We start from the raw sequence: 13,219 nt of genomic DNA, 5'->3' as shown, positions 1-13,219 counted from the left end.
CCTGCTACTTTCTTCTTTTCGAAATTAGGTTTTGCTTTTGGCTTTTCTTCTTCTTTGGAAGCGTAGTCCAAAGTGCGTTGTGTCTCTCTGGACTTTGTATGCTGTTCTTGTCTGTGTTCTGACAGTCCTTTCACCTCTGAGTTTTTTGATAAACCCTGAAAGGAACAAGAGGAACGTTTATCAGTGTCCTGATACCGGTCTGGTTTTTTTATATTATCTCTTTTCCTAAGGTTATAACTCCTTTCGGAGGGCTCCTGCTGAGGAGACCTTCCTCTGGATTGAGATCTATTCTTTTGTTCTTTATTATCCCATTTCTTCTTTGAAGAAACTGGTGTTGGCTTTGCCTGTTCTTTTTCTGGACTTCCCATTAGTTGAGGTTTTACTGGTCTAGCTCTCAAACTATCTCTACCTAATTCTGCATAAGCAGTTTCAATACTTTTTGGTAATTCTGTCTCCTGTTGTAAAGGAGTGAAATCCCTCAGGCGTTGGCGTATTGCCACCGATGGTGCTTCCCTTTTAATGTTTGCTAATATTATAGCTGATACCTGGGCAAAGTTATTTAGTAACTTCATCCCCAAGTTGAGCCCAGGTTCTGATCCATACTTGTTCTGTATTTGTCTCAATACATCTGGTAATACTGCTTATGAAGAGATACCATGAGTGCTGGTACATATTGCAGCAAAGACTGTACCCCAAGAAGTATAATCCTTTATCAGGGGAGCTATCCCCATTGGCAAGGATATTGCTAGCATTCTATGCTTTTCATGTGGAACAGTGTGTGGAAATACTGCCTCCGGCTGTGCTTTTTTTTGAGCGATCCAAAATGGCATTTGTTCACGTTTGGTGGGCATTCTACCCATCACTGTGTGTAATGTTTGCGGTGTAATTTTGGTTGTTGATCCTTGAATCGAACCTGTTGGTATATTTGTGGTTGGCTGGAGTGTGAGTGTTCTCATCACTAACTGTGTCATGTTTCTGTAAAGTCTTATTAGCTCTTTGTGAAGTGTAAGTAAGTCTCCTGCTGGCATAGTTTCAATGTCAGGGTGTGGTGTGTAGGCCGCAAGTACAAGCCATGTTGCTCCATCTCTTCCGAGCGGACCGAGTCTTACTTCATTTCTTGTACGGGGAGGGTGCTTTAAACCAGTATTCGTGCTCTTGGTAAGTGAGCGGCACTTCAATGTCCTCATACGGACAATATTCATTCGGTAGGTCATCTTCGACATAGTAATGAAATGTTTTGCTCTGTATGATTCGTGTGCCTCAATCATGGATATTACTGACCCACCCCTAGCTGTTAAACCATATGATGCTAGTTTTAGGGTGATGGCATTTAGAACGTTTTCTGAAAGATGTATTGCATCTGTATCTTCTTCTTCCTCTGTTAAATGCAGTTCAAGCACAATGTATCCCTGCTCAGTCATTGATTTTAGTAGGAAAGGTTTTCAAGGGAACTGAGATAAGGTGTTATGTACAATAGGAACAATGTGTTCTTCAAGCTTGATTAAACCAACAGCCAATAAATAGGTTTATTGCCTACTCAGCTGCGGCGGATTTTTGTTCCCTCCCGCTCCAGACGTGTTTGGGGATATGGAAGCAGGGGTCTCTGAGAATAGTACGACTGAACTACTCAGATTTGACCATTTAATAAGTATCCAACCAATGTTGGCTGACATGGAACCCCACGTTAAGAAACATCTTTTGTACCCACACACCATTCTAATCAACTGGAAACTGTAATCTGGGTGTTTAAATTTATGAGAAATTTACATCTGAAACATTTTTTCAACAATGTGGTTAACACTCAATCACCTAAGGAAGAAGGAACTCAGATAGGTGCTATAAACGTGCTTTTTAACTTTAAACCTATCAGTCACAAAGTTCTTGACTCTAATGAGGCTGTAGTACTCAAAGAACTAAAAGAAGTTTACAAGAAACCCAATCCCAAAGTTTCTAACTTAACCACAAAAGAGAGACAAGCAATCATTCAAGTAGCCAACAATTCTGACATTACATGTTGTAAGGCAGACAAGGGCGCAGGTTAATCTTGATACTTACCTTCTACAAACAAAGCGTTAATGAAAATGTATATGATGAAACAACACATATGAAATTGCAAAAATAACAACGGAAGTTACTTAAAATTTTGAAGATTATTATAGAGAAAGCATGCAACATGGGTACCATCACTGAAAATGACAGAAAATATCTTATACAAGATCACCCTAAAAGTCCACACCTCTATATGCTACCCAAGGTGCACAAGAATTTACAGAAACCTCCATTTTGACCTATCGTGTCTACCAACAATTCTATCCATGAACCAACAGGAAGATACCTCAATAGACATTTACAAACAATAGTGCAGAGTATGTCTACATATTTACGGGATACCACAGATTTAAATAAAAACAACATCATTGAATTTGAGGAAGACAGTGTACTAACGTTATGTACTATTGATGTATGTTCTCTCTATACTTCCATCCCACACAACGAGAGAATTGATGCGGTTGAATCGTTTCTCATTAATCACACGGCTGACGAGGATTTAAAAGTATTTCTATTGGAATTACTTCATTTTACTCTCCTCCACAGCTATTTCCGCTGGAATGATGAATACTATATGCAACTGTCGGGAACATCAATGGGCAATTGCAAAGCACCATGCTACGCAAACCTTTTTATGCACAGATTTGAAATTGACAACACCTTATCGAATCCCAATTGGTCTCGCAATTTACTAGTGTACTGGCGGTACAATGGCGATATATTTTTGATATAGAAAGGTCAAACATCTGACTTACTATTGGTTTTGAACGAATTGAACAACATTGATGACCATATCAAATTCACCCACACCATGAGCACAGAAAAAAAGTTACATTTTTGGATGTATCAATCATAAGACCCGGAAGCAGGTTCGAAAAGGATGTTTTTACCAAAAGCATATAAAGGGAATAATACACTTTATTTCAATAGCTGCCACCAAATTGCTCTTAAAAAACACTTACCTTATTCACAGTTATAATGAATTAAAAGAATCTCGCCGAGAACTGAGGACTATGAAACTAACAAAAGCAAGATGATTAACAAATTTAAATAAAGGAAATATCCATTAAACGTAATTAAAAACGCAATCGAAAGAGCTGAGAAATTTGACAGAGACCAACTCTTGGTAAGTCAGAAAAGTGATAATACAAGCAATAGATCAGTGTTCGTATCTAAATACTCGACAAGGAGTTTTTCAAATAAAAAAGATCATGTTAAAATACTGGCCTATGATACGAAAGGAGACAGACTTTAAAGGAATATTTGACCATCTTCCAATTTTTGCCTACCAACGCACTAAGAATTTGAAAGAATGGCTGTACAAATCACCTCAACACACGGTCACCATTCACAAAGGAACTAACTACCCTGTGCTTAAACTGTGGACATTGCAGTAATATAATCAAAGGAAACAGTATGACACATCCAACAAAAGGCACACCCATCAGACTATACACCACAGCTACATGTGATTCTACGAACTTGGTATACCTCTTGAAGTGCCCGTGTGGACTCATATGTGGGCAAAACTGAACATAAAATTAAAGTTCGACTAACATAACAAAAGTAATATAAGACATCACCTTGAGAAATCACCTGTAGAGATGCATTTTACCATCAACAAACACAATGTTAGTCTATTAGGATTTTTGGCATTAGAAGTGGTTCCTTTACTTGAAGGAATAGACAACAAGAGGTTTTTGCAACATAAGCTTTTTTTGGATAAAAAAACTGGATGCATACCACCCAAAGGTACTGACTGAACGGATTGAGCACAGTTCCTCCCTTTGAATACTTATATGTAATAGAAGGTGATATTAGATCTATATTCCATAGATCAAGTGTAACACAGGACACAGTTATTGAATCTGCTAAACGTTAAATCATTTCATTGTGCAGTATTACAGTTGATGTTAATCATCACAATGACATTGTCTGATCAGGAGTTAGAAAAACTAGACAATTGAACGCTGGAGTACTTTTATTACTGGGACATGATCGAGAATCGTCATCAGGGGTTAACGTTTTGGACTTTACTTCATTTTGTGCATTTTTTTTTACAAATTTAATTTTTACACACACAGTAACAACCTTTATGAAGTTAGATAGATTGCAGAGTAAGACTACACTTGAACAACGTTGATGTTTTTTCTATTGCATGTAGTGAGTGCACTTTACACGTGTACATATTTTAAGATGGCCACCGTTTGCACCTTGAGCTTCTTGCTTGCTTTAAGATGGCGACCAGTTTTAATTTCTTTTTAAACTTCCGGACTTGCCGGTTTCTTTACCACTTCTGGACACGCTGGGTCTCTTTACATGTAACTACAAAGACAATGGGAATATCATCGTACTAACCACACTGACTGCGAAAGGTAAGATACACGCACTTGAGCGGGCACAGTCCGCGGACTAACGATTAAGCAGACAGACGCACTGATTCTTTTTGGTTTTACTTCACGCAGACTTGCATAATGGTGAAAAAAGATTCCATGTTTATCGATACCGGAGTATGCCATTCTTGTTACTTCAGTACGTTTTTTGCACTATTTATGAGGATGATTTAAGGGGGACCGATCACAATAGCATGTTATAATTTGGACGCACGCCTTTCACTTCCACTCAGCAAGAATTCCTAGACTTCACAAACTAGGAATGCTCCATGAATTAACTTTATGAGACGCAGAGCACAATTTATTTAGCGGCACGGAATCACAGATAAAATAATTACTATGCACTCTTCACTTTTAGGTTTCTAGCTTGTGTTCTTCGTAGAGCACTCAATAATATTGGTTATAGACTAGCAATCCTTTTTAACTCTAAAAGAGGACTGAGACCACTTGAATCACTGAGCATGATCTTTGCTATTGCTACATAATGATTACCCTGAAGTATGTTGGGGGGGGGGGGGGGGGGGTTCCTGGTCCACGGTCATGCTCATCCGTTATTGCCTAATACTTTACGGTATGGTCGATGTTTATTGATGACTGTTGCCTGTCTACAAGATGTAAACTCTGCAAAACAATAAAAACTGATTTATCCCCAAAGAAATAATGTTAACCCTGAAGAAGGGCTTTGTCCCGAAATGCATCGGTAATGTATTTCAAATTAATTGAGCATGTTTATATGAAAAGTGACAGATGAAAAAAGACCCTCTTGAAGAGGAATGATTGAACATAATTTACAAGTGTAATGCAACACTGTGATACCGAATACAATAAAAAGTGGACTCTTAAAGAAAAATTCTAAAGTTGATTTGAAAGAATAAGTGAAAGGGTTTGTCAACCCTCCGGAGTGCAAAGTGGGGACGTTGTTTATGGCTATAAACAGCGCAATTGAAAACCCCATGTTAAGCGCCATGTCGTGTAGTTTATATAAAACTTATACAGGAGCTGCGACTTTGGACAAAATACACTGTGGGCTTGGTGTCCGGACTGATTCCAGTCTGTATACTAGCTAGCTCACAGTGCCACTAGAAACTCCTCTTACCAAGAAGAGAATAGTTCTTGGCAACTATCAAACATGACAACCCTGACCCCTCAGAACCGTGGAAACAGTGCAATAATTTTCGCTCAGTCACTCGTGCTCATATAGTCTCAGAGAGATGCACAGAATAAACTATATGGATGTTTTTCAATAAGTAAATTATTGAACATAAGTAAATTATTGAACATTCTTTATTCTAGTGTAAAATAGGTGTGTTGAAACAACCACTAGACAGAAACAGCACTAAAAAGGTAAAAGGATGGTAGTTTTCTACCATGTTGCTATACCCATGAATAAAGGCAAGTATATAAAATATAGGACAATAAAATGTGTACTGCTACGATGCTACCCTAACTAGATGTACCTAAATGTACCTAGCATGTGTGTATGTGTTAAGCCAAGAATCCCTCTAGGATAAAGTAAACCCCATTACCTGAAGTGAGTGTGTGTGGGACCCAGTCTTGGTCTCAAGCCGGACACCCTGCAAGGGATGTCAGACCACTGCGAGCTGGGGTATCTGCATGCAGGAACCTCAGCATTCGAGTCAGTGTGTTGGCATGGAAGTCGTGATCTCCTCTATCTCAGCAAGATCTGATGTTTATATACCCAAAGGTATCCCCAGAGGTTCTACCTTGCTGTTCCATTTTCAGACTTAAGATGACGTCAGGAATTAACCTTGTCCATAGTTAGAATGCAGGAGATGGTAGTCCTGCTGAGTTTCCAAAAATCAAAGGATCCTCATGCATAATGTATGAGGCTATTGTTCAGGGAAAGCCCAACGTTTTGTAAGCAGTACTGTAACTAGGCAAAGGGTAAGTCCTAGCAGCCGGTTGTGTATGTAACGTCGGGACCAATATAGGTGAAAGGTTGTGTGTTACCCGGGCCTATATTGGGGTACCTATATGGAATAGAATAGAGGTGTGTGCTCCAAACAACTTCACCATTTCTTTCGTTACACTGGGGCGACCATTGTCAACATTGGCGTCAGATATTCTTATTAGAAAATGTAGGTCAGTCAGTCAAATTAACTTTATTCGGCACACGGCCACAAAAGTTTCGATAAACGAGCAATACAAATTTAAAATAAATTGTTTTCTAAAACACATTAAAAAAGATAAAAGTACCTTTGCAAGCTAAAATCATACTTCTACATAGGTGTAATAATGGCCATAGAATTTCGAACCAATTTGACAAAAATAAATTAAAAAAAAAAAAAAGAATACAAATCATTTAATCTCCCCACCCAATTATTGCACTTCATAGTGTTTCCTAATGGCCATTGCTGTTTTAATAAAATTTAACACAGCAATGCAAATAACAGGATTGATCACTGATTGCAAATATCTGTACCCCTCAAGATATGTACATGGGCCAATATTCATTAGTAAGGATACCAAAATCTACTCCTTGGTACTTTATAAAGTGCACAAAAAAGAGTAAAGTGCAAGGTGCTCTGGGGAGTTCTATTGTCACATTGGGCAAGAAATAAGGTTGTCCACCCACCCAGATTGTTTGGGGAACGCTACCAAAAAGTGCAAAGTGCTGAGGCGGGATCTTGTTAAAAGAAAATGCATCTGGCTGTTTGTTGTAAAGGATAGGTAATATTGCTGTTTGGGCATGAAAGGGCAGCTAGGGCCGGGTACCTCCTGTCGTGAATGATGCAAATTTGCCCAGACACTATACTCCTCGTTAATTATACCCTCCACCTTTGTGGGACTACTCAAAGGAATGTCTAAGTACTCACCCAACCCAATCTCGGATAACCTACCCCTCACAAACCAAAGCCAGGGGATCTTCACAGACTTATCCAAATTCATACAGTCTTTAATGATCTCCCTGGAAAACTAACTCTTCTGAGACCCAAATTTTGGCCCACAGGAGCAAGGAGGCAACGCTGATGCGATCTTCTATGTATTCCATCTGCACTTCTCGATGAGAAAATGAGGTGGCAGTGCTGCTTGGAATCATCAGCAGACATTTTATAAACATATTCTCCACTACTTGTAGCGAGCGACTTCTTTGATAGCCCCATACGTCCACCCCATACGATGCAACCGACATGCATTTTGCATTGTATAAGGTCACAAGCTTGGGCACTGGCTTGTGGCCTAACTTACAGGAAAACCTAAAGAGCCCCTCCTCTACTCTACTTGTCTGCTGTGCCCTAGCCATGATCAGGGTATCCCATTTCATATCCTTGCTAAACACGTTCTCCAGGTATGTAAACTGATCCACCCTTTCAATGGACTTACCCCTTACATACTTCTGGTTTTAACCTTTTTTAGGCCGCATACCATTGTGTAAGACTTTGAGAAAATAACCCTCAAGTCTAATGAAGCCATAAAATTTGTAAAGGCATCCAGGGAGGTTTGGAGGCTATTGGCCGTCAAGGCCATAAATACAGTATCGTCCGCATACGAAAGCAGCGGAACTGGCTGACCTTTAATGCGAGGGAAATCGATTTTCTTGCCTAATAAAAATGCTTCCAGGCCATTCGTATAGATTAAAAAAATGAGCTAAAATGCAACCCTGTCGAACTCCTTCGGTTGAGGCAATAGTCTTCGTCCTTTCCCAGTGTGGTCCGAATCTCATTAGAAATTTGCCATACTCACAATTCATCAGGATCAGATGCATATTTTCAAACACTGATGTGAGCAACCAAAAATTGTTGGAGTAGAAGGAGAGATATCATAACCGAGGGTATCCAGAAGATGCTTTACAAGATTGTCTCAATCGAGCCCAAGCACATAAACGTGAGGAGTTACTAATGCCATCAGCCAAACCTCAGCAAAACAGAGTAGTATTCATTTCGAAATATTCAACGATATCAACATTGGTTAAAAAGATTATCAATCAACGATGGGAATTATTGGAACAGGAGAAAGACTTCAACAACATCTTCAAACACAAACCCATGTTTGCTTACACCAGGGGTAAAAATGTAAGAACCATAATGGCATCCCCCAAATCTCAAACGAATTAGTCTATTTTTCGGGGAACTATCAAGTGTAATAACTGCATCCATTGTAGCAATGTAATTACTGGCAACATAATGACCCATCCATTAACAGGCAAGAAAATACAGTTGTATCATACCAGCGACTGCAGCGCCAATAATACGATCTACTGTATCAAATGACCATGTGGCAAAGCTTACATTGGCAAGAATGAACGTAAACTAAAAGTCCGCATAACTGAACATAAGAGCAAAAAACAAACAAAAAGTACAACACCCAGTTTAGCTCTACATTGGGATGAGACCAAGCACAATATATCCCAGCTTAGATTCCAAATTGTGGAAAGGGTAACACCACGCCAAGGAATGGATATTACTTAAAAGTTACTTTGCAGAGAAGTATTCTGGATCAAGAGTCTAGAAACGATGATACCATCAGGTCTCAATGACCGTCTGGACATGAATTGCTTCTTATAACTCACTCACCATCGACATACACCAATATGGGCAGAACTTACAGGCCAGTCAAGCACTAACCAATGAACTGTTTATTGACATGCATACAACACAAAGGGAAGGGGGATTAAGGTGTTCAAAAATGGTGAAGGGATTTACTCAATGCACGTTCTTTTTCCTCACATATTTTCGTTTTCACTTAGCTTTCGTCTCACAGGAGTCGTTCACCAGGACGGTCCCATTTGATAATGTTTCATCAGTTTCTAGTCATTTGACATATTTTTATTTTAACAGGACCGGCAGCGTCCGGCTACGCATCATTATTAATAATCTATTGTAACGATCGGGGCAAGCCACTCCAATGTTTCGTAGTAACCACCATTTAGGGTCAGGGCATTCATGATACTTATCTTTTTGATATTCTCTCATATTGCAGCAGTTCTCACCGAGTTGGTTCACACAAACTCTTTCTAGGTGAGAGAGGATCACTTATAGTCACGTAGTGGCAATGTATAAAATATCACTATTTTGGTTTTCTCACCACATTGCCATATCACCATCTGTGGGAGCATGGTTTACGGAGTATAGCACTCATTAGGAGTCATACTATGGGTGGTATTACAACAATTTTTCTTCATTCCATTCACCGTTTTATCATTTATGCACTGACAATGGTGTACATGCACTTTCTATCTTTTGTGTTTTTTCGTTTCTCTTGGGACACTTGGTTGGACAAATTTAACAGACAACAAATTCGTGCAGTTGCACTCGAACTTATACAGGGTATTTACAATCTGCATGAGGCCAATATGCACTACAATATTGAGGCGAGTTGGGTAATGTCGCTTTCGATGTATAAAATGTAAAAAGGTATATAGCACAGCAATGTTGACATGAGTAACAGTATGTTTTTTGTTATAGATTGGCCCCTGACGAAGGGACGACTTCTTCCCGAAATGCATCGGGCTTACATGAACAAATGTTTACTTTGTGTTAATGTACGTAAATATGTACAGTCATACGATCAAGTCTACAATGGTGTATATATTCACACACATCTGTTGTAAAATTTACATATCGCATGTTGGATTGTGATGTTTTATCATGAAATAATGATGGACATATAAATTGGAAGCAGAGTTAAAATAATGGCTTAATGTGTTTAATGTTTTGATTATTTGTCTCATATGAGACTTGGGTATTAGTACCTAGTGAACAGTGCATGGCACTATCAAGTTGATGAACTTGTAACAGTCTTTTGATTTGCTCACACATGGATTGACAGCAAGTGGAGAGCTGTAGCACCATTTTTCATTACAGGCTTAATTTGTGATAAAGGAGTGCTACTCCAACCCCCCAAACACCGAATCTTATGAAAACATATGTGTTACTATGTAGCATTTTTAGGAGCAGGATTAGTGCACTTTCAAAGCCCATTTCTGTCATTAGTGCCCACAATTTCCCCCTGTTCACAGTATCAAATGCGCAGGACAAGTCCACGAAGGCAAGGTGGAAAGAGCCATTCTTTGCCTTCCTGTACTTGCTCATGATCAGAGACAAATGTAGGCACTGCTCGGTTGTTCCCATTCCCCTCCAGAAGCTATACAGCGTTTTTGAGAAAATCCCCTTACTAATTGCCCAGGTCTCTAGTCGGGCAAGGATTACCCTACCCAGTACTTTAGCAGTAGAGTCAATAAGGGAAATAGGCCTATAACAGGCAGGATCATTTATATTCCCTTTTTTAAACACGGGTACAACTATGGCTGCTCTCCAGGATACTGGAATTGAACCAGTCACCGTCGATTCAAAAACTTGAGTTAGCAGGGGTGCCCAAAGATTTTTATTGAACTTAAAAAGATCTAGTGGAACTCCATCCGGGACTGGATCTTTCCTATTAATACCCTTTGCGAGTGCATCCTCCACCTCAGACACCATAAGTGAGGCACTAAGCTCTACTGCCTGTGCCATTTCGGCCGGGAGCTCCTCATTAAGAATTGACAGCTTCCTACCATTTGGATTAAAGATAGGCGCAAAATGTAGTTCCCAGGTATCACCCAAAATCAAGGACTCCATTTTTCCCGCTTCCACTGTGAATTGGGGTCGATTGATGATGCCACAAAAGCTTTTACTATCTCTGAGATCACTAGCTCTCTCCAGATCATCCCAAGCTATGGTGGTTTTATATAAGCGTCTCGCACATTTTATTTGTTCTCGGTTACGTGGGGTGTCTGGAGGGCAGTTTTTTAAGATCTTGTGGGCTCTAGAGCATTCTGCATTAAACCAGCGGCTCTCGCGGTGCTGCTTGGGTCTTGTTGGGCATGTTAATCAATTGGCTACATTAACGCATAGCCGTTCGAAGTTCTGTACAATCGTGGATGAGGAAGAGTCCTGCTGCAAACAATCCATGATCAGGTCGAAGTTAGATCTAACTATTTCCTCCTCAAAAAGTGTTGGATTTATTTTCCCCCAGTTTACTCTTACACCTTTATTGCGCATAGAATCAGTCAAGCGACCATCCCCCCTGTGGTTCTGGCTATTACTTTAAGTGAAACAATTAGTGGGTTGTGGTCATTCGCTATTTCCAGATCCACGTGAAAAACGCACACCAGTGAGAGGCACTCCCCAGAACTAAAAATAAAATCAATAGAACTTGCCCTACCACGGCCAACAAAAGTAGGGCACTGGACTGAAAAACTATTAGTCAGACTGTCCAAATTGCTCTCAAAGATAATGGTATTCAGTGCCTCTCCCTGCAGGGTGTAAATAAAATGTGCCAAAGGCTGATCATCTGTGTCCAAGAGACCACAAACTCTTTCACTACTGTATTCACAGGATGTGCAATTAAAATCCCCCACCCATAAAACACATACAGGTTGCCATTTCCCAGAAACATTAACCATTTTCATTTGCAAGGCTTCTATAACATAACAGTTCTTTGGGTCAACAATATTATAGTACCAGATTACAAGAAGGACTCTCACCTGGAGCATGATAACAATCATAATCAATTGAAACCACTGAGAGGATCCTACACAAAAAACTTTTATGGAACCAAATCTAACTGAGAATAAGGTTACCAACCCTCCTTTTGCCCTCCCCGACGATGATGCTGTGGCAGGCACATCAAAGGCCTGAAAACCATCCATCTCTATACTTTCTTTAGCCCACGTCTCCTGTCTCCTGTAGACAGATGACATCTAAACCCCTGATGTATTCCAACCAAACCTCATCTGTTAATTTCGAGCGATTACCTGCAATATTCTAGGAGATTAGCTTAACTGGGGGTATAGAGTGGGCCAGATCCGTGGCCGGTGATATGACTACTGAGAGACCAGTGGACTGGCCACTGGTGTCTGTAGGTACCCCTACCCCAGACACCTATTTTCAGGGGTTATATTTACAGCCGCTGTGCAACAAGTCAAGTTATACATGTTCTCCTTTCCCGAGGGACCAGCAGAATTTATAATATGGTCTTTGTAGGGCTTTGTGTTGCCATTTTCCTCCTTGGTCCCAGCTCCCCCTACATCACCATATAGGAGGCCTTTTATATCATTATCTATGTACACACCAGATTGTCTAGTTAGTCAATCTCGGTTAGGTCTGAGAGTACCTCATACCTATTAGGTATAAAGGAAGAGGGGCGCATAGGGGCATCAATGATGTGTCTAGGCAGAGTTGGCCGCATGCTGGGGGGCAAAACCTGACTAGGAGGGTAAAAGAAACCCAAAGGTCGAGCCTTTATCTGTCCAGTAGGTGAGTCTTTCAACTGGTTTAGGGTATCATAGACACACTTTCGTTGCAAAATTAAGCATGACACAGTCCCTTCCAATGCTTTTCTTAGTGCCACCAATCTAGCACAAACGCCTAGCCATAATAATGTACAGAAACCAATTAAAATGAGGTGGGTTTTTGATTGGGAGATAACCTCGGAACCCCCGTTAAAATCAAGGTATGGGGGTACTTTCTGGGGGCAGGTGTAACCGGTCTACAATCCCACTCCCGCCTGGGGTACCATGTAAGCAACTGTGAGACTTTATGTCTCTAAAGAGAGACATAAAGCCACCACTTATCCTTAGTGTTATCCCCTCACAACGTGGCCGTATACAAGAGACCACAAACACTAGCACATTGGTAGAGCTAGCAGAAAATCCTGTTCCCCATACAAACTCCCTCCGGCAGAGCCAACACCTGGGTCAGGGGTCTTGTCCCCCAACCCTTACATTGGAAGTTTTGGGGGACAAGACCCCTGACCCGGGTGTTTGCTCTGCGGGA

General features: G+C 40.3%; 1 protein-coding gene and 1 long non-coding RNA gene across 2 annotated transcripts in view; one reads left to right on the top strand and one right to left on the bottom strand.

Annotated features, from left to right (window-relative positions):
- Positions 1-11,839, top strand: part of LOC146798271 (uncharacterized) — a 61,544-nt gene extending 49,705 nt beyond the window's left edge. Inside the window, exon 3 of the long non-coding RNA XR_014969138.1 lies at positions 9,869-11,839. This is a non-coding gene — a long non-coding RNA (uncharacterized LOC146798271). The remainder of the gene's footprint in view (positions 1-9,868) is intronic.
- Positions 1-13,219, bottom strand: part of LOC146798270 (uncharacterized) — a 673,832-nt gene that overhangs the window by 619,040 nt on the left and 41,573 nt on the right. The gene's annotated exons all lie outside the window — the stretch shown is intronic.

This window comes from Triturus cristatus, chromosome 9 (genome assembly GCF_964204655.1).
Source record: "Triturus cristatus chromosome 9, aTriCri1.1, whole genome shotgun sequence".
Lineage (NCBI taxonomy): Eukaryota > Metazoa > Chordata > Amphibia > Caudata > Salamandridae > Triturus > Triturus cristatus.
This window is presented reverse-complemented; position numbering and strand designations above follow the sequence as displayed.